We start from the raw sequence: 23,291 nt of genomic DNA on the forward strand, positions 1-23,291 counted from the left end.
ATAACTCAAAAAACGAGCTCAAAAAGTGGCAATAGAAGATAAAAGCTTTATTTATTTTAATATTTACTCGACTACGGTCCGTAATCCTTAGTGTTTAGAAAACCAAATCTTTAGAGTTTGAGTTTGTTATGATAATCCCTAACGTTCATACTTTTTAATGTAGGGAAATGTTATCTTTATGGACAAAAATCGTAATTGGATATTGTTAAAGAGTATAAATGGAATGTTGTCAACCATGTTTTTATCGAGAAAGACAACGATGATGACATCACTAAGATGACAGAAATTAGAAGGTCGAAAGCTTTACAGGACCATCATAGGTTTCCTTGATGTGAACCGAACAAATAAATGTTAATGATACATGTATATGGTTGGGGATATAAGTGTTTAATGGTTGGGAATTAGTAGGCATGGATTTAGGTTTATTATGGAGCTTTCAAGAATTCTTATGTATGTGTTGCAGTGTTAGGGGATATTTTAATGCTATCTTGGCCTTTCCTAATACTTATATTGATTAATCTTGAGTTGTTTACGATTTGTAGTTCAGTTTGATGGATGAAAAAATATAGTCGTTCTTCATGTTGAATATACCCAAATAGGAATTGAGCTTGCACATCACAATATACTTGCTCTCTTTTGCTTCTTTCATGTTACCTTTTTTACAATATTTTCTTTTAGTTTTAAAGGTACCATATTAAATGTGATCTAGATTAAGGGTAAGCTGGAGGAATTGGAAGATAACGGGTAAGAGTTCCAAAGACAAGGATCGGGATATTCAGGGTCATGGTGTACTCTCAATGAGGAGTTCAAATATGGTTTAAAACTATAATTTTTGCGTTTATTTACATTCTATGTGTTTATTATATTCATCATATTTCTTTTTAATTGAAGTTGTTGATGCATTTGATTTACAATGAAATTCAGAACTTATTTATTTAATTTAAGTAAGTCTCTTGTTTAATGTCGCCTTATATCAACAACTATTTCCTTTAAAAATGTTACAATAAAAGTATTTTTACTATCCATACTGATTTTATTACTTTTGACGTATTGTTGATGGCAGTTCAGGATAAAGAAGGCATGATAAAAGGTGAGGTTTCTCCCTTAGCCTCTCTTTTTCTACTAATGTTGTCCTCCTCTTCAGAAATATCATAATTGAGTTATCAACCCAAGTTCAAAGTCTGGGAAATGTACTGCCTACACCATAGGAGGGAAACAAGGGTCCAAGTCAATCTTCTGGGAATGTCAGACTCACATCGAAAGATAAATACATCTACTGATTTGTATATAAAATTTCATTTATCTGTAACGACCTTTCGTTTAACATCATTTTAGAAAATATATTTAATATGCACAACCATATCAACAACAATATGAAATACGAGTTGTGTGTGTAAATGTGAATGCAGTGAAAGAGATTGCTTGACTATCCCATACTGATGCGGTGGAAGTTACTTACAGATGCAGTATTTTTACGCACATGAAAAGTAGTCGACAAGTACTAGATTGGGTTCCAAATTTTTCTCCCAACTAATATGCTTTTTCTTTTGTTGTTTTTCTTTTCGATACCTGATCAATATGGGTTTCATGCACTCTTCGTTGCAAAATATTTAGGCCCGTGCAGCGCACGGGCGCAATAACTAGTTACTATTACATCATCACAAAACCTTGCATCACCCGAGACTTAACTATATATGCAAAATGGTGTTGCCAGATAGGCTAACTTGCCAAGAAAAAGAAAAATGAAAAACAAGAACCGGGAAGAATAAAAGCCTCATTTATTAATGGTCCACTTTCCCATCAATTTTCCCATTCTCTCACATCCGTTGAGCTCCTCTATATATACTCAAATCTCTTTCTCTGTACCTCTTCACCCTCATTCACACGATAGCATGGCTAATTCCGCTGCCAAGTTAACACCTATTCTCTTCATCTCCCTCCTCTTATTTCTCTCTCAGACATTCACGATCGTTATCTCAATAGGTGTTAACTATGGCACCCTCGCAAACAATCTTCACCACCAACCCAAGTTGCATCATTCCTCAAAACCAAAACCACCATTGACAGTGTGAAAATCTTTGATACAAATCCAGATATGTTGAGAGCTTTTGCTAATACTGGTATTTCCGTTACCGTTACTGTTGGTAATGGAGATATCCCATCACTTTCGCAACTCCAGAATTCACGTAACTGGGTCAATGCTAACATTGCCCCATTTCATCCACAAACTCGAATCAATCGAATCGTGGTTGGTAATTGTGAACACGTAAATCACGAAGGCATCTATATGTTGATAAACAATATTCGCACTCTAGGTACGGACTCGCACTGATAATACAATGGCATTGATTCCTTGGCTCCAAACCTTCGGGTTTATCATAGCCTCATCCAATAACATCGAGAGGAGCGTTTACGTAGGGGAAGATAAAGAAAACGAAGCATAAAAGTAAAACTCATGGAACTTTAGGCAAATATAAAGTGTTGAAATGTAAATAAGACTGAGATTTACGTGGTTCAGCACTAAGGCCTACATCCACGGGGTTGTTGTTTCACTATATACTTGATGGTTACAAAGATAGTCGAGTGACTTTGGGGTTTACATAGATCTGTATATGGTAAGGGACTAACTTACACTCACAATCTCTCTCTCCTTCCCTTCTTCAATTTTCCCATCTCCTTACTCTTGGTGGAGAGGGGGTATTTATAGGGTTAGAGTGTGGGACCCATCTCTGAGGACCGTTGGAACCTTATCTTCTTGTGTTTTGTGTCCATCACGCGGGGGTCTTCGTTTATTACTTCATCACGCAGAGTCGTCCTCATTCGTTCCACGGGTTGATCGACACGTAGTCACGTATGCTGCTCAGAGTGTTTAATGCGGGTAGTTGAGGTGCCTGCTCGTGTCAGGCAAGTGTCTTCTGCCCCTGTCACATCCATGTCAGTTCATTTTATCTCCACCGTTGATCTTGGCTTCTTTTGGGGATGAGATAAAGTAACTCTTCGGGAGTTATCTGGTGCTCCGCAGTACATCGTGTTACCGGTACGTCTTTTTAACTTCTGCCCTTAGATTTGTTCGGGCAAAGATCCAACGTCGGTGGGATGGGCATCTTGGCTGTGGGCACATGTCATCATGCTTTGATGACTTTGTCCGCATTCTCTCCACGTATGTTCCTATATACACGTGTTTGATGATGAAATATGTGCACACAATTTGCCCCTTTTCTTCGGGCTTGAGTGTTTAGTGGGAGCATTGAAGAAAACAGTCGTTACATATTCTTCCTCTCTCCTAATAACTTTTCCTAGAGACTTGGGCATGTTTCTTATTCGTGCATTAACTGCTCATTTAATGGGCACGTTTCCCATTCCTCTCTTAACTTCCTTCTCTTTCTTTCGAGTATATTAAGGAGGGCAAAAAAATTAATTTCATTTTCCTTCGAAAATTAATTTCATTCTCTGTCATTCTTTGTTCTTCAACCATTAAATTCTCTGTCTTAGCATTAATCACGCTCCCTTCTTCATTGTTTCTGGTTTGTTTCATTATATGTCAGTCTTCATTCTTTGTTCCTCGACCATTAAATCCTCTGTCTTAGCATTAATCACGCTCCCTTCTTCATTGTTTCTGGTTTGTTGTCCTCTTCCTGCTGCTGTTTGTGGTGGTAAGGTTTATTTTCTTTGTTCCTTTTGTTTTAAGCTGTGTTGGTTGTAAATTTTCTGCTGTTGATCGTATTGTAGCCTCCCCTTTCTGCTGCTGTCGTCCCTTGTTTGTGATGAAGAACCCTTTTCTGATGCTTGTATGCTAGTTTGCCCCTGTTCTTCGTCTCAAATCGAGGAGGCCATTGTTTTACGTGTATTGATTGGACTTTTGAGTTTGGGGTTTTAGGGTTTCTGTGCTATGTTGAGATGGACTGTTAATTTTGTGGTTTTTTGATCTTTGGTAATGACCTTGTGTTTGTTTCTAACTTGTTTATGTTGTATCTCTTCGCAGCCATGTCTGACCGTCCGCAGCTTCCTTATCAAACTCCGGGTTCTAATCTACCGAGATCCCCTCCGCGCAGAGATTCTCAAATGGATCCCCGTGGTATCAGAGTTTCTTCTTCAGGGGCGAAGGCCTCTCCTCCTAGGAAAGATGGTCCCTCAAAAAATCCTTCCGGGTCTCGAAACGCTGCCGACCGTGCGGTTTCTCGTCCTCGTGATGACGTTAGGTGTGCGCAGACACCTCTTCGTGCTGTTGCCTTTGGTGTTCCTCCTCTGCGTTCAGTAGTGCCTGTGCATCACCCTCTACCGCCGCCTCCAGTACTTCCTCTCAAAGGGAAGAACACCAAAGGTTGTGTCCCGAGGACTGAATAGTCTAAGAATCCCTCTTTGAAAAGACGAGCTTCCGAGGCTTTTGTTGGTTCGTCCGACCCCGCGGAACAGGATGAGGCTTCCCCGGTGATACGCAGTGTTTCGGTCAGCAAGAAGAAAGTGACGTTCAAGCATATTGACCTTGAAGTTTTCAAGGAAAAGCATGAGCTTCAAGCCTTCGAAGTTCGTTTCTATGCCCCTGAGGATGATATTACTTATGAGCTCCTCTCGAAGTATCAGTTTGACGAGTTCCATTTGTTGACTACGGTTGGAGCTTTCGAGGTGGGTCTTATGCTGCCGTTGTACAAGTCTGGCGACTCCTTCTATTACGATGTGCTTGCTGGTCGTGAAGGCTCTTCTACCAATACTCACAGCCGTTCTGTGTCGCAATTATCGGGGAATTATCTCCGTGCACTGAAGGAGTGTTATCTGCGGAGTAAGGGACAGACGACGATGACATGTTACGTTCCAAATCCCGCAGAGAGGGAATGGTATACTCCTGAAAACTTCAACAACTCTTTTGGTGATTATGTCAATAGTAGGAATCGTAAACCGTGGAGTTTTAGCCTTCGGAATCTCGCTGCTCCTCGGGGTGAAATTCGTCTGTTAAGTGAGGTCAGCGATGCCAAACTGAAGTATGTTCCAGGCACCGAGGGGTCTAGTCAGCGGAAACTTTTTCCGGCACGTGAGAGGATCAAGCGTGACCATGACTACGAGTGGCACGCGTTGTTGGTCCTTGGGCGTACGGTTGGATTCCCGGTCCACGCGGTTGGCGTCCTTCTGGGAGTAGCAGACCACGTGAATCTCCTCCTGCTCGTTATGGAGATTTCTGTCCCTGGCGTTTAAACTTCGCAGGTATGAACTTTCCTTATGCCCTCGACGTCGTTGAAGGAGACGAGGAGGAAGGTTCTGGTGCTATACTTCCACCGAAGAGTGCCACTACTGCTAAGGTATGGTTATTGCAGTTTCTGTCCGCGCCTGTTCGGAAAGTAACTCTGTGGAAAGTAACTTGTTCGGAAAGTAACTCTGTGGAACATGTGTTGGTTTGCAGGTTTCGAAGAAGAAAAAGATTGGGCCGAAGCAGTCTTCTACCATTGTGATGGGTGAGGCTGAGGTTCATGAAGAAGTTACCAGTCCGGTAAATGAAGAGTTTACCGAGGATGAGATTTCTGATGGGGAAGAACGTACTGATACTTCCCCCCCTAATGTCGAGGAGGAGATTGGTGCGGGTTTTGAAGGTGATGGAGGAAATAATGCCGCGGTAGCTGATGGCAGTGTTATCGCTGATATGTCAGTCCCTGCTGGTGATGCTGCGTGAACTCTCCCCACCATGTCTCAAGAGTTCTCTTTTGATCGGGTTTATTCCGCAGGGGATCTCCTTGACGATGCTCTTGATTTTCCTGAAGACTTCTCTCTACTTTCCCCCAATGATGATTGGGATGTGCTCGGGGGGTCTGGTAAAGAAGACGTTGATGTTCAGGATGGAGGCGCTGGTGATGCTGAAACTTGTGTTGATGAGGCAATATCAGCCAAGGAGAAGTCCGTGGTTGATTCGCCTTCTGAGGATTTCCCTCATTCGCTGATATTTGAGGGTGAGGACGCCATAATGGATTGGCTTAAGAAAAAGGGTTTGTTGTTTGTACCTCATCCTGCCACGGTGGTTGCTGGTGAAAAGGATTCTGATGCTTATACCCGTCGGATGATGGAACTGTCTTCCAAGGCGCGGGTATCTGATATGTGGGCGAAAATTTTGAGTGTTCCCGAAGCTACTCTTGTACCGGAGCCTCCTACTTCTGTCGAGGATATGATGGCCATAGCCGACGGTTACCAATATGGTTTTCCTCAGCAGCGTGTCTTGGAGGTAAGTCTTCGTACATATCTCTTCGTGACGATTGAATCCTTCGGTGTAATAATGTTTGCCGTTTTGATGTGTAGATGATGAGGAGTGAGCACTGTAACCATGTGCTGTATCAATTCTTTAAGACGAAATATTTGAAGCTGGAGGCTAAGATTCGTCACAGAGAAAAGGAATTATCTGCGGCTGAGGTAGAAATAGAAGAACTGAAGAGAAGCCTTAAAGAGAAAGAAAGGCTGGGTGAAGCGGAGGCTGGGCTTCGTTCAGAGCTTTCTGTCGTTCGCGCTGAGTTATAGAAAACTCGCGGCCAAGTTTCAGCTTTCACAGGTTTGATTCTTTTTCCTATTTTACCCTCGCAGTGCGTCGTAATTCCTCTATATTCCTTAGTTGTTCTGTCTGAGTCTCCCCACCCTATCTCCAGTGGGTGGCATCCCCGAGGTGATATGGCTTCGAAACGAAAGGGCACGGCAAAAATCTCGTATCAAAGAGCTAGTCGAGAAAATTAAGAGTGAAGCCAAAAAGTGGGACGCTCGGGCTGAGGTATAGCGCGCAAGGCATGTTCAAATGGTTGATATGCAGAATCTGTATAACTTTGACCGTACTTTGTTCAATGGTACGCTGATGTGGACACGTGAGAATCTGCGGGAATCCCATGAGCGAACTTCATTGTTGGAGTCTAGGATACATCTTCTGGAAGAGGAATTACGAAAGGCTCGCTCCCTTCCTTTTCCGGGAGTTAATGAGAGCATGATGTGTCTTACCAGAGAACGGGACGATGCCCGAGCCGAAGTTTGGGCTCTAAGCAAGGCCCTTGCTGCGTCTCGCGCTGAAATAGCACGTCTGGCTGAGTCTGAGAGAAATCTTGAAGTATGTATGTACAGACTTGGCAAAGGGGTATCAGAGATAAACAACGAAGTCAACCATCTTCGTCACTGGATTCGATGAAGCAGGTAGAACTAGATGCCAGTCAATTTACTCTCACCAACCTTCAACTAGATTATAAGAAATTATCCGCGGAATAGGACCATCTTGATGAAGCGCGAGATGCGGTTGTTAATGAGTATGAAGAGGCTTCGGCTTGTGTCGAAGGTATAACTCTATTTCATCGAGTGTGATTGTGTCTTTTCTGTGCTAACTCCCTTGTGTTGTGTTTTTCAGAGCTCGGGGGACAACTCCGCGTTGCGAATGAAAAATTTGAAAAGGCTCAATCTTCCTTAGCGCAGCAGGAAGAACAGACTAATCATTTTAAGAGTTTGGGGGCATCCCGCGAAGAGGCCGTTGGTGCAGCTTCTAAAGAAGTGAATCGTCTATCTTCGTTGTTATCCCAAGCCCAAAAGCGGACGACAGTTATTATGCATAAGGCTCGGTGTCAATTGGCTGAGGAGACAAACAAGATGCTGGAGAAGATTGAGCTTGGCCTTAAGACCGAGCATGGCCTTGTGAAGAGCTATCCGTGTCGTCCAGTGCCTGCTTCCTTGCCTGGCTCCTCGGGACCCTCATCTGGTGGGAGCGTCCCTTCAACTCTTCGGAACAACCCTGCGGATGGGGCGGCATCTTCTAAGTAGAGACCGCGGCATCATTATCCTTCCGTTAGATTTTGCTAGTCTTTTGTAAAAAGAATATTTTTGATGTGTATTCCTTGTAAATTTTTGATGTGTAAATTTACAATCCATGGCCTTGCCGCTTTTTGTAACCAACCTTTATGAAATGGATCATTTTTTTGATATACCTGCAATATCAGTTTGTTGTTTATTTTAGGCATTGTGATGAAAGACGCTAAAAACAAAAGATTTTTTTTAAGTGTTTGGGTGCGATACCGAAGGGAGGTACCTTCGTGATCGGCTTGAGACCTGTCACCCCGCTGGCGAACCCTTGGCCAGAGGATTCCCATACGGTGGGGGACGAGGCAACGTTCTAGGATATGGGGTTAAAAAATTTACATACACCCATTCCGTCGACCCGTTTCCTTAAGATTGGTTGGGTATCTCTTTCTGCTGGGTGCCTTCCCCCTGGTCTTACACTTATGGACACTGATGGGGGAGCCTTGAGAGATTGTAGATTAACTACTTTCCCCAATATTGTTGATAAGTTGATTTCTTGAATTTTTAGGAAAGCTTGTTTGATTGATAGGTTGAGGCCTGCAATTCCTCGTTCAGAGATAGAAACATGTAGAGCGGTCACGCTGCCTTCTTCTTCTGGTACTCTTCACGCAGATGCAAAGCTGCGTTGCTCCTATGGGTAATATGGTTTAAGCCACTTAGCATTCCAAGGATGTCGGAGGACCTCGCCTTTGAGATTGCTAAGGTAATAGGAACCGCTTCCCGCAATGTCGTGTATTATAAAGGGTCCTCCCCACTAGGTGCTAACTTTCCCCATCTCTTTTCTCGTTGATACTGTGGGATAGTTCTTAACACATACTGTCCCTCTACAAAATTCCGAAGCTTGACCTTTTTGTTGTACTCCCTTGCTAGTCTTCGTTGATAATTTTCCATCTTCTGCAATGTTGCTTCCCTTCTTTCTTCTAGGTCGTCCAATCTCTCTAACATCATGTCTGTTGGAGATTTTTCTCCCATGCTTCGGTCTTTGTGGTTGGCATGAGGATCTCTGTCGGGATGACTGCTTCAGCTCCATAAGTGAGGAGAAACGGGGATTCCCCGGTGGCAGATCTTCTTGTTGTTCTGTATGCCCATAACTCATTATGCAACTGTTCACACCATCGCCTCGTATGTTCTTCTAATTGTTTTTTGAGGATAAGGGCGAGGGTCTTGTTGGTAGCTTCCGCTTGTCCGTTGCTTTGAGGGTATATGGGGGTGGACTTGTTTTTCCTTATTTTGAAAGTGTCAAAGAGCATGTCTATGTTTTTTCCCTGTAATTGTTTACCATTATCGGACACGATTTCCGTTGGTATGCCGAATCTGCAAATAATATTTTGGAATATGAAAGTAAACACGTCCACGTCTCTGATCCTGGATAAGGCTTTGGATTCCACCCATTTACTGAAGTAGTCCGTGGCTACTATCAAAAATCGTCTTTTCCCTGACCCTTCGATGAAAGGCCCGACAATATCTATGCCCCATTTCGAAAATGGCCACGGGCTATCTACAGAATTTAACAGTGTTGCCGGCGCGTGTATTTTTTGGCGAAGCACTGACATTCTTCACACCGTCGGGACATCCTTGCGGCATCCTGTATCATTGTGGGCCAGTAATATCCTTGCGTTTTTGCTTTGTCGTCTAGTGACCTCATGCCGCTATGATTCCCTGCGTCACCATAATGGATGTCGTTTAGAATTCGGTGCCCCTGTCTCCGGGATAAGCAACGTAGTAATGGCCCGAGGAAGGATTTCTTGTACAGGACCCCATCCCGGAGATCATATCTTCCTACTTTGGAGAGTATTTTCCTAGCTTGTTTATGATCCGCGGGTAAGCTTCCCTTTTCGAGAAACGCATGGATCACCGTTCTCCAATCATCTTCGTTGTTGAAGTATTCGTATTGATTTTCTCTTGACATGATATCTTCTTCGTCAAAATCGTTATGGATGTCTTCTCCTACTTGGTCTTCGATATTTTCTTCCACTGTATCTTGATTGGTAGCGAAGGAGAATTGAGATGCAATCGAAGGCTCGTATACCCTTGTTATTTTAATAGCTTCGACGCTTTTATCCTTCAGCATGGATGATATATATGCTAGGGCATCCGCATGCCTGAGATCCTTTCTGCATAAGTGCCGGAATTTGATGTTCGGAATTTGTGACGCCAATGTTTGGACCAAGGCCATGTAAGCTGAGAGGGTGTCATCGTACACATTGTACTCGAGCTCTATTTGCAGTATGACAAGCTGTGAATCACTTGTCAGTCTTACATCGGTTACCCCCATTTCTATTATTACACGGAGGGCATGTACGACTGCCTCGTATTCAACGATGTTGTTGGTATGCTCTTTGAATTCTAACCTGAGTTCCTGTACAATCCTTTCTCCGGTTGGGGTGGTGATGACAATGCCTATTCCTGCTCCTTTCTTATTTTTGGAACCGTCGACGAAGACTTCCCATTGTCTTTGACTCGCGGGTTCGAGGATATCCATTGGATCTTTGCTTTCTTCTTCGGCTTCTGGTATTCCCTTAATCTCTTCGTCGTTGTCCAGGGGGAGGTCTGCTAAGAAATCCGCCAAAACTTGGGATTTTCGAGAATGTTGAATTTCATGAATGATGTTGAATTGGTCCAGGTGAGTGTTCCACTTGGTTATTCTGCCCACTTTTCCCGCGCTTTTGAGGACTGCTTCCAGTGGTGCTTTGCATGGGACGCTGACGAAGTGAGTTAGGAAGTAGGTTCTCAGCTTTTGAGTAGCCCAAACCAATGCTAGGATAAGCTGTTCGATCTTTGTGTAGTTCCTTTCCGCAGAATTGAGGGTCTTACTGACGTAATAGATAGGATGTTCTATCTTCGTATTGGTTTTGACCAACACTGCGCTGACTGCGTCTTCTGTTGCTTCTATGTACAATGCCAAAACCTCATCAGGATCCGGTTTCTGCAGGATCGGAATTGAAGCTAGGTGTTCTTTGATTTTTTGGAAGGCTTCTTCGCATTCTGCGGTCCATTCAAACTTGCTCCCTTTTTTGAGAATATTGAATAAATGTTTGTATTTGTCCGAGGATCGGGCAATAAATCTGCCCAAGGCTGCGATGGACCCATTGAGTTTCTGCACTTCTTTTAAATTCTTCGGGGACGGCATTTCTACTATGGCATGAATCTTTACTGGGTCTACCTCAATGCCCCTTTTTGTTACCAGATACCCGAGGAATTTTCCCGAGGTGACGCCGAAAGTACATTTCTCTGGATTCACTTTCATGTGATGTTTTCACATTGCTTCGAAGATATCTCTCAGATCCTGGTGGTGATCTTTGCGCAGCTTGCTTTTGACGAGCATATCGTCAACGTAAACTTCTAAGGTACTACCAATCCATGGCCTGAAGATAGCATCGACCATTCTTTGGTATGTTGCCCCTGCGTTTCGAAGTCCGAAAGGCATTCTAGTGTAGCAGTAAAGGCCATGTGGGGTGTAAAACGCTGTGTGTGGCTGATCTTCTTCTGCCAGGGCTACTTGGTTGTAGCCAGAATGTCCATCCATGAATGACAGCTCTTCATATCCTTCTACCGCCTCTACCAGCTGATCTATGCTTGGCAAGGGATAGCTGTCCTTTGGACATGCCTTGTTGAGGTTAGTAAAATCGATGCATATCCTAGCCCCTCCATTTTTCTTAGGAACGACGACCATATTGGAGATCCACGTAGGGTACTTGACTTCCTTGATGAAACCTGCGTCTAGTAGTTTCCGAAGTTCTTTTTCCACGGCCTTATGATACTCCGGTGCAACTTTTCTTATTTTTTGCCTGAAAGGTGGTGTGCCTGGTTTGATGCACAACTCGTGTTGGATTACTTTTGGGTCAATCCCAGGCATATCTCCTAATTTCCAGGAGAATACATCCGCGTATTCTTTAAGTAATTTGGTTAGAGAATCTTCTCTTTTTTCGTCCATTATGGTCCCTACTTTGATCATCTTCGGGTTTTCTTCCGTTCCTATGTTGATTTCTTTTACGGGCTCTACTGGCGTGAACACCGGCTTCGGATCCCCGAGAACTGGGACGTTCTTTGATTGCTATTTAGTATGTTTCTGTCCTTCGTTGGCTGCTGAAGTACTTGTCTCTATGTTTAGAACATTATCATCTTTGGTCAAACCCCTTCATGTAGTTTCCTTGAGGAACAGGTCTATGGCCTTTTCTTTCGCGGCTTCTTTATTTTTAATTCTTCGGGTTTTTCGCTGCTCTTCTTGTTCGTTGTTGATGCGATCCTGAGTGGCTTGGCACTCCCTTGCAGAGACCCGATCTCCCTTGATTTCCATTACTCCCTCAGGTGTAGGGAATCTGAGATATTGGTAGTATGTTGCCGCCACTCCCTTGAGTTTATGTAGCCACTTTCGTCCGATAATGGCGTTGTAGGGGGATGGGGCGTCAACCACGCTGAATCGTGTTTCTACTTTCATGGGTCCGGCGTTAACTTGCAACACAATGTCTCCCAATGGCTTCGTGGGTGAACCATTGAATCCGTAGATGGTGTAATAAGAGGTCATCAGTTGTTCTTCATGGAGTTTCATTCGTTTGAATGCGTCGTAGAATATAACGTTTACCGAGCTTCCCCCGTCTATGAGGAAATCACGAAGGCATCTATATGTTCACAAACAATATTCGCACTCTAGGTACGGACTCGCACTGATAATACAATGGCATTGATTCCTTGGCTCCAAACCTTCGGGTTTATCATAGCCTCATCCAATAACATCGAGAGGGGCGTTTACGTAGGGGAAGATAAAGAAAACGAAGCATAAAAGTAAAACTCATGGAGCGTTAGGCAAATATAAAGTGCTGAAATGTAAATAAAACTCGGATTTACGTGGTTCAGCACTAAGGCCTACATCCACGGGGTTGTTGTTTCACTATATACTTGATGGTTACAAAGATAGTCGAGTGACTTTGGGGTTTACATAGATCTGTATATGGTAAAGGACTAACTTACACTCACAATCTCTCTCTCCTTCCCTTCCTCAATTTCCCATCTCCTTACTCTTGGTGGAGAGGGGGTATTTATAGGGTTAGAGTGTGGGACCCATCTCTGAGGACCGTTGGAACCTTATCTTCTTGTGTTTTGTGTCCATCACGCGGGGGTCTTCGTTTATTACTTCATCACGCAGAGTCGTCCTCGTTCGTTCCACGGGTTGATCGACACGTATGCTGCTCAAAGTGTTTAATGCGGGTAGTTGAGGTGCCTGCTCGTGTCAGGCAAGTGTCTTCTGCCCCTGTCACATCCATGCCAGTTCATTTTCTCTCCATCGTTGATCTTGGCTTCTTTTGGGGATGAGATAAAGTAACTCTTCGGGAGTTATCTGGTGCTCCGCAGTACATCGTGTTACCGGTACGTCTTTTTAACTTCTGCCTTAGATTTGTTCGGGTAAAGATCCAACGTCGGCGGGATGGGCATCTTGGCTGTGGGCACATGTCATCATGCTTTGATGACTTTGTCCGCATGCTCTCCACGTATGTTCCTATATACACGTGTTTGATGATGAAATATGTGCACACAGTAATGAAATCATGGCAACAGCAGATAAGAATCTGATTAGTAAACTCGTTCCAGCTATGAGATCTCTTCATCAAGCTCTTAAACTCGTTGGTATTAACGATATCCAAGTTACCACACCTCACTCACTCGGTATTTTATCATCTTCAGATCCACCGAGTTCTGGTCGATTCAGACGCGGTTATGACCGTGTCATTTTTGCTCCAATGCTTCAATTTCTTCGTGAAACGAAATCACCTTTCATGGTTAACCCTTATCCATATTTTGGTTACTCGCCTAGAGATAACAATTACGCGCTGTTTAAACGTAACCGGGGAAAACACGATAAAGTTACGGGAAAAACGTATTTTAATATGTTTGATGCTCAATTAGACGCGGTTTACACGGCAATGAGTAAATTAGGATACGGGGATGTGGATATTGTTATCGGTGAAACGCGTTGGCCATCCATTGGTGATCCTAGTCAACCTTATGTTAATATGGAGAATGCTATTTCATTTAACTGGAACTTGATCAGGCATGTTGGTTCTGGTGTTGGGACTCCATTGATGCCGAAAAGGAAGTTTGAGACATATATTTTCTCATTGTTCAATGAGAATCTTAAGCCTGGTCCTACTGTTGAGAAAAATTGGGGTCTGTTTCATCCAGATTTGACACCAGTTTATGAAGTTGGCATCATGCGAGGTAGACATGTAAGACATGCAAGTGCTTTCCTGTTCTTATTTTATTTAGTTTCATTTTGTCCCGGAATATCGTAATTTTAATTGCTTGTTGATATTAGATGAGTGATTCTGTTTGTCTGTCGGGCTGTCCTCTACCTTTGCTTGTGCTTTGGGTTCTTGGGTTTCTGTATTGAACCCTGCTTACACCCACATCCACCGAGAAATTACAAAATTGGATACCGAGAAATTTTATTAGGAGTTATTTTATTGGGAACATTTGACGGGTGAATGGGCGGTGGATTCTACTGTCAAACAATATGGAAGGGTAAGAATTCCACCCGCGGCCATTCTTTGTGTATGTGTATGATTGTGGCCTCAGTTGTGACATTGACCGTCCCAGGTTTTCTAATTTAGTGGGCGGCAAATAAAGACACCGAAAGCGAGTGAAACACGGTTTCTTGTTGCAGCGAGCCGGAATCATTGGCTTCTGGGGCTAATACGCTTTTCCTACGCTGTGCTTTCAAAATGAATTGCTTTTTTTTTTTTTTTTGTAGTATATGAGTTCCGTGGGACTCTCTTTACTGTATTGGATAAATTTATGATACACTTGTCGACAGTTTCGCATGTGTCTTAAGCCTCGTTGTTTCTTTATTGACACCAGCAAGTGTAAAAGTGTGTGACGTCGATGCTTGTGACTTCTGTCAACTCTTACTACTAGAATATACAGAGTTGCAGCAAATTTTTTTGTTTTTTAATTGTGTTTATTTTCTTAATGGAAGTTTTGTTTATGTTTAGCTTCTTGATGGGTTTGTTAAGTTATTAATTTGTGGTTTAATACAGGCACCAGGACAAGGTTCCAGCCCTACTACACCTACACCAGCATTACCTGCCGGTAAGCAGTGGTGTGTGCCAACTCAAACAGCCACTGATGCCCAACTCCAAGCAAACATCAACTACGTGTGTAGCCAAGGAACGGTGGATTGCAAGCCTATACAAGCAGGTGGGGCCTGCTTCAACCCGAACACGCTCAAGGCTCACGCTGTTTACGCAATGAATGCCTACTATCAAAAATCTGGCCGCCATGCCTTCAATTGTGACTTTAGCAAAACTGGTGTCATCACTTCGCCATGTATTTCTGTAAATTTCTTATTTAGAATATCCTTGTTTTGTAATGTTTTTTATGGTCCTAATGATTGGACTCAGTTAACTTACTATTTTCTCTTTATGTTGTTGTTGCAGGTCATGATACTTGTAAAATGTAGATGAGGATGTTGCAACAAAAATACTTCTCGAACTGAATTAATACATCAAGAATGGGGGAATCGCCCAAATCCTACACGCCTCAACATGTTTAAGTTTACTTCTAGGTCCGTTTGTTCCGACTAAAAAACATTGGATCTCCCTAAATATTAGGAAGAATTAGTTTGAAACATCAGAGAGGGAAAGGATAGAGGTTTTGTAACTCTTTCATCCCCAATCAATATATAATTATTTAAGTGATATCTTATTATTTACATTTCTAACTGCAATTTAAGAGCTGTCTACAGCATAGCTAGGGAGTTGCATTTTGTTTGCAATATGTCTATATGGCTTGGTAAGCCCATGGCCATATCTGTGTTTCAGTTTGGAACGTCCGTAGGTTGAATTAGAAGGATCGATAGTTGTTCCTGGTCCCTGCTGTATCTCTTCCAAGTAGGCTAGACAGCCATACAGGAGGAGAAGGCAGAATCAAAACACAGACATTGTTAATGGTGCCCCTTATCTTTCGAGTGTCTGTATATATAACTCTGTGTCAACTACACGTGTGTAGTGTAGTTTAGTATAAATGCTATATTCAGACATCTCCTGTAATAACAATTACACAGATATTCATACTTAATGAAATATCTTTTTCTTCACCTGTCATTATGGTACCAAGAGCAGGTTAAGCTTTTGATCCTTCAATGGTGATTTTTTCTTCATCTTCAACAAAATTCTGTGTTCTTTTTCTCTTGCAACACTGATTCATAGATATTTTCTTGGGTGAAGATTATTTTTCTTTGGTATTCTTTGATTCTTCACTTCCTGCAACTTTTCTTTTTTAGATCTATTTTTTTCTTCTTTCAAATTCGATTCCTCTATCAACATTTCCTCAAATTCTTGATCAAATTTGTTCATCATACTAGCTTCTATCTTCATTCACTTTCGTTGTTTGTTCAAATCTTGTCTTCGGTTTTTCAATTTTATCTCAAATCTTGATTTCTTTCAATGGATCAAAGACGTACAGTTCGAATTTCCACACTTCCGCTCAATACTATTGCTCATATAATCCCTTTGAAACTCAAGGATGATAATTTCATCACCTGGAAAGCTTTAATGTTACCACTTTTCAAGAAATTCCAGGTTGAGAAGTTTATTGATGGTTCTTTTCCATGTCCTGATCAAGGAACCACAAGAGCTCAACTCACTGAATATCAAGATTGGATTGCTGAAGATACAACTCTTCTTCTTTGGATTCAATCAACAATTTCTGATTCAACTATTGGTTATGTTGCTGGTGCTGCTACTTCTAGAGGATTGTGGCTCAGCATTCAAGAAAGATTTGCTTATACTTCTGCAACTCATGTGATTCATATTCGTACCAAGCTTCAATCTCTCAAAATGAGTAGTTCTGTATCAAAATATCTAATGGAGATTAAAAGCCTTCAAGATCAACTTGCAGCTGCAGGATCTCAAATTTCAGACACTGAAATGGTGGTAACTATTTTATCTGGCTTGCCTCTAGAGTATCATTCTTTTGCTACTTCAATTAGAATTTGTAATCCGCCAGTATCAACCAAGGAACTGTTCAATCTACTCATGAATGAAGAAATTGTTGTAACCAATACCAAAACTGATTCTGAAGCCAAAGCTTTTGCGGCTCAACATTATCAGCAGTTCAAGCCTAACTCTAGTTACAATCCTAGACCTTCATACTCAAACTCAGTTTTTCATAGAGGTGGATCAAGAGGTCGAGGTGGTCGACATCCAAATCCTAATTTCTTCTCAAAACCTTCCTATGGAAGAGGCAATACTTCTGAAATTGAACCTTGTAAAATCTGCAAAGGCAAGAATCATGATGCTACTGAATGTCACCAAAGGCTCAATTTCTCCTATCAAGGAAAACCTCCACCAGCAAATCTTCAGGCAATGTTAGCAGTTGCAGATATTTTTGATGATTCTCCCTGGTATGCAGATAGTGGAGCTAACAATCACATCACCTCTAATGATGCTAATCTGACTACTTCTTCTCATTATGAAGGTGCTGAGATGATTTCAACAACTAGTGGCCAAGGTATGCACATCTCTCACATTGGCCACTCATTAAAACATGTGAATGATCATTCATTTACTCTCAATAACATTTTAGTTGTGCCAAAAGCCTCTCAAAACCTTTTGTCAGTTCACAAATTTACAACAGACAACCACTGCTCTTTAACTTTTGATTTTTTTGGTTTTTATGTGAAGGACTTGACCTCTCAGAGGATCCTTTTGCAAGGGACACATAAAAATGGTCTTTACCCTATTCAATTCAATTCTCCCACTTCTCCTGCTGCATACTCCAGTTCTCTCATCACCAGTGATATTCTACACAAAAGACTTGGACATCCATCTTTTTAAACCTTGCAAAGACTGTGTCATCAATTACAACTACCAAAAGTCTCTAGCACACCTTTATTTTGTAATGACTGTAAACTTGGAAGAATGCACAAACTTCCTTTTAGTATTTCTAATATTGTTGCTTCTCAACCTTTAGAGCTTCTTCATATGGACTTATGGGGTCCCTGTCATGTCAGCTCTCTTTCAGGCTCGTACTACTATGCTAATGTTGTAGATGAGTACTCCAAGTATTGTTGGATCTTCCCACTAGTTAATAAATCTGATTTCAGACAAGTTTTCATTAATTTTGTCACTCAAATTGAAAACTTTTTTTCTTTGTCTGTTAAATGCATTAGAACTGATAATGGTGGTGAATTTACTGGTAATCTTCTTAAAGCTTATCTTACTCAAAAAGGAATAGTTCATGATTTTTCCTGTCCCAAAACACCTGAGCAAAATGGGGTTGCTGAGGTAAAACACAAACATATTTTGGACATTGGTAGAACTCTTTTGATTCAATCTGGTCTCCCTGTCATGTTTTGGGTAGAGGCTTTTCAAACTGCAAATTATCTAATCAATAGATTACCATCAAAAGCTCTAAACTTTGTATCTCCTTTTGAATTTCTCTTTCATAAGTCTCCTAATTATGATTTTTTCAAAGTCTTTGGTTGCTCCTGCTTTCCATGGCTGAAACCATATACATCAAATAAGTTACAACCTAGAAGTAAGCACTGTGTCTTTCTAGGATATAGTCTTTATCACAAAGGTTATAGATGTTATGACTTCACCACTGGCAGAGTATATATCTCTAGACATGTTTTATTCAATGAATCCAGTTTTCCTTTCAAGACTTTTTCATCTCATACTATTTCTGCAACTGTTCCATCCATCATCCCTACTTGTGATGCTTCTACTGCTCCTTCAATCTCTGAGTCAGTTCCTCCTCCAACTCTCACCACCTCCACTCCCAATACTACAACTAAATTCATTCCTAAAAATGATCATTCCATGATTACTAGGGATAAGATAGGTTTGTTTAAACCAAAAACTATGCTTGCCACTAAACATTTATTGCCTGCAGCTTACTTAAGTGATACAGCATCTCCAGTTCCAACATGCTTCTCTCAAGAAATAAAGAATCCAAAATGGAAGGTAGTACTTTTTCAGGAACATGAAGCTTTACTTAATGCTGGTACTTGGTCTTATGTGCCTTCTTCACCTGAGCAAAATGTAGTTGGCTGCAAATGGGTCTTCAGGATCAAATATAATGCAGATGGTTCACTGGACAAATATAAAGCAAGACTAGTGGCAAAGGGGTTTCATCAACAACCAGGACTTGACTTCACAGAAACATTTAGTCCTGTTGCCAAACCAACAACTGTGAGGATTGTTCTTTCTCTTGCAGTTCAATTCAACTGGGCAATTACTCAACTTGATGTAAGTAATGCCTTTCTCCATGGGGATATGCAAGAAAAGGTATTTATGGCTCAACCACCTGGATTTATTAATCCCCAATACCCAAATCATGTCTGCCTACTTCATAAATCTATCTATGGACTCAAGCAAGCACCCAGAGCATGGTATGCTAAACTTGCTCAAGCTCTTATTTCTCTTGGCTTGTTACCTCATATGCTGATACTTCATTATTCATTCACAAAGTTGGATCATTTATTACAATTATCCTAGTTTATGTGGATGATATCTTACTCACTGGAAATGATTCAAATCATATGCATAATATTGTCACAAAAATGCAAGCTAGTTTTCCCATCAAGGATCTAGGCAACATACACTATTTCTTGGGTTTAGAAGTCAAGAGAGATAACTATGCTCCGCATCTTTCTCAATCCAAGTATGCACTTGATCTACTGAAGAAAACCAATATGACTGGTGCCAAAGCATGTTCTTCTCCTGTCTCAGCAACAGTCAAACTGAGCAAATCAGATGGTTCCTTCCTTCTTGATCCTTCAGAATACAGGTCAATTGTTGGAGCTCTTCAGTATTTGACATGGACCAGACCTGATATATGTTATGATGTTAATCAGGTCTGCCAATTCATGCAGAATCCTACCACTACTCATTTTGAAGCTGTCAAAAGAATTCTCAGATATATAAAAGGCACAATTGAGTATGGTATCAAATTCACAAAAGGTTCTTCTTTTTTACTGGGTTTTTCAGATGCTGACTGGGCGGGAATATTGATGACAGAAAGTCCAATGGTGGTTACTGCATTTTTATGGGTTCCAATCCTATCTCCTGGTCCTCTAGAAAGCAAAGCACAGTTGCCAGATCTAGCACTGAAGCAGAATATAGAACTCTAGCTCATAGTGCTGCTGAACTTGTTTGGGTCTGCTTTATCCTCAATGATCTTCATTTCCCACTACCTGCAGTTCCCAGATTAGGTTGTGACAACATAAGCTCAATCTCTTTAGCTTCCAATCCTATTCAGCACAGTAAAATGAAGCATGTTGCTCTGGACTTTCACTTTGTCAGAGAACTGGTACAATCTAAAGCCCTGGATGTCTTTTATGTTCCTACTCTTGAACAGGTGGATGATATCTTCACCAAAGCCTTACATGGTCCCAGATTTATCTATCTCAGAGACAAACTGCAAGTTCATCCTTCTTCACTTCAGTTTGATGGGGGGTAATGGTGCCCCTTATCTTTAGAGTGTCTGTATATATAACTCTGTGTCAACTACACGTGTGTAGTGTAGTTTAGTATAAATGCTATGTTCAGACATCTCCTGTAATAACAATTACACAGATATTCATACTTAATGAAATATCTTTTTCTTCACCTGTCATTAATTGTTTCGTGGCACCTAAACAGCCAAAAGATGAGCACCTATGACCTATCTTACATATTCGACAAACAAACAAAAAAAAAGAATGTACATTTAAAGTTCTTAAGTGTGATCCCTTATCCCAGCAATTTCTTCTTCATCCGCAGACTGAATATTGGAGACTGTTACTGGTGCTGGAAACTTAGTCTTTCTGAATTATGTAACCAATGGCATAATTGCTGCTGGTTAAGTTCTAAACTCGTAACCTTGTCGATTTGTTGGATCACACTGACCGTGTCAAAAGCATTTGGTTTTAAAAATCATGGCTGCTATTTGAAAGTAGACAACTCAAGGGGTCGCACTAAAAGATCATTATCGATCAAAACAAGCAGCCTTGTGAATCCGTGTTCAAACGGCCCTAATCCAACCGTCATCTTTCATAGAGGAGATGGGAGAAAACAGAGGACACATCCCTCTTTGGTGTGGGGGTTTACATCCTTACCTCTTTTTTTTTGAAACTCCAAGTTTTATTGATCATTTGGAATAAGTTGATACAGAGAATAGTCTACAACTAATTGATAAATGATTTATGAGGGTGCAGAACTATCCCAAAATTAGTTACTCTATCTATCCTATCCATCTTAGATAGGATATCAACTACTTTATTTCCCTCTTTTAGGAACATAATATAGTTTCCAAGAGCTAAGAACTGAAGAAATAAAACTCTCTAATATCAAGAACAAAATGATGCATCCATTTTCTTCAAGATGGATGCCAAAGTAATTCAATATGGAACCATTGTCTTTGTTGACAGCATCTACAATTACTTTGGCATCCATCTTGAATTGTACTTTCTCCATCCGTAGCTCCTTAGACCATTGAACAGCTTCCCACAACCCCATACACTCAGCCTGCTTCGCGCTTCTGATTCTTCTTGAGTGGATGCACCTTGCTGCTTAGTGGGTACCTGTAAAATTCCTTATGATTAGTCCTATACCTCCTGAAATATTTGTTGAATCAAAAGAACCATCACAATTTATAGTTAAGGAGTCTATATGGGGAGGAATCCAGTGAACATTTTGACGATTCACTCTGTGAGAAGGAGATGGCATAATGATATTTCTAGCTACATGTTCTTCAATCAGCATATTACATCTCTGGATGATTTTTTCTGGACTTGAATTACTCTGCTAGAACACCTCATCACATCTTTCTGTCCATATACTCCAAGCAATGATGGCTCTCTTTACTATTTCGAATTTAGATATTATACCATTGAACAAACTATCAAACCAGCTGCATATCCAGTCTGATAAGGAGCATTATTAGTTGTCCATCCAGTAATAGAAAACCTAACTGCTCTCGAAAAACTGCAGTACATAATGAGATAAGAAGCAGATTTTGTGTTTTGACTGCAAAAGGACAAGAATCATCCGAGCCGACAATTGCAGGACCAAGTGCTTCTTTTGCAGCTAGAAGATCAGAAATGACTTTCCATAAGAATTGTTGAATTCTATGGAGATTAAGTAACTTCCACATATTACTGTAGATCTTCCTCATTCTATATCCAACCGGCTGAATAAGATTAATCTCTTCATACATCTTACGGTAACAAGACTTGACTGAAAATTTACCATTCTTCTCTAATAACCAGACCATCTTATCTTTATGATTATTATGAATGGAAATATGAAGTATTAGATTAACTATATCCGGATCAAATAAGTTATTAGGAAGAGAAATGCTCCATGTCAAAGAATCTGCAGTGAATAACTGATGAACATGAGTGTAATTTTGATGAGAATTGCACCTTTTTTTTGGATGTGGAGGCGATTGAGACTCAGGTATCCAATGGTGCTTCCATATGAGAATAGTTTCCCAATTTCCCTGAAAAAGCGGGGGTCTAACAACACCACCCAATATTTCGCTTAGCAATCTGTATGGGCTAACTCCAATATACTTTACTAGAGAATCAACTAGACAGTCAGACTCAATCTAGATTAAAGTATATCGAGGAGTTAGTATCTCAATATCTCGATTTAATCTTTACTCAAACAAATAGAAATCTGCGAGTTTTTATCAAAAAGAGATAACTTGGATGGCACCAAAGGCCAATATCCAAGCGTCAATCAATTTAAATCAACAACCAAAAGGTCGGATATTATAATTGATTGATCTTCAACGCACAACCTGTATTATTTCAATTATAAAGATAAACAATATAATGCGGAAATAAAAGTAACCATAATTTTGTTAACGAGGAAACCGCAAATGCAGAAAAACCCCAGGACCTATACCAGATTGAACACACACTGTATTAAGCAGCTACAGACACTAGCCTACTCCAAACTAACTTCGGTCTGGACTGTAGTTGAACCCCAACCAATCTCACACTGATCCAAGGTACAGTTATGCTCCTACGCCTCTGATCCCAACAGGATGCTAAATACTTGATTCCCTTAGCTGATCTCACCCACAACTAAGAGTTGCTACGACCCAAAGTAGAAGACTTTAATAAACAAATCTGTATCACACAGAAAAGTCTACGGTAATAGATAAATCCGTATTCCATGAATATACCTACGAGTTTTGTTCCGTCTTTTGATAAATCAAGGTGAACAGGAACCAATCGATAACTCGGACTTATATTCCCGAAGAACAGCCTAGCATTATCAATCACCTCACAATAGTCTTAATCGACGCAGCGAAAAAAGATATTGTGGAATCACAAACGATGAGACGGAGATGTTTGTGATTACTTTTTATCTTGCCTATCAGAGATAGAAATCTCAAGCCAATTATTACAATTGTACTTGTATGATAGAAACAACAAGATCAGATTAGACAACTACAAGAAAAGTAGTATCGGTCTGGCTTCACAATCCCAATGAAGTCTTTAA

At 41.0% G+C, this 23,291-nt stretch overlaps 1 pseudogene; it reads left to right on the forward strand.

The window, feature by feature from the left end:
- The first annotated feature begins 1,892 nt into the window (after window positions 1–1,892).
- On the forward strand, window positions 1,893–15,406 carry LOC113324754 (annotated as a pseudogene).
- The last annotated feature ends 7,885 nt before the right edge of the window (window positions 15,407–23,291 follow it).

The sequence above is a fragment of the Papaver somniferum genome, chromosome 11, assembly GCF_003573695.1.
Source record: "Papaver somniferum cultivar HN1 chromosome 11, ASM357369v1, whole genome shotgun sequence".
In the NCBI taxonomy this organism is placed as follows: Eukaryota; Viridiplantae; Streptophyta; class Magnoliopsida; order Ranunculales; family Papaveraceae; genus Papaver; species Papaver somniferum.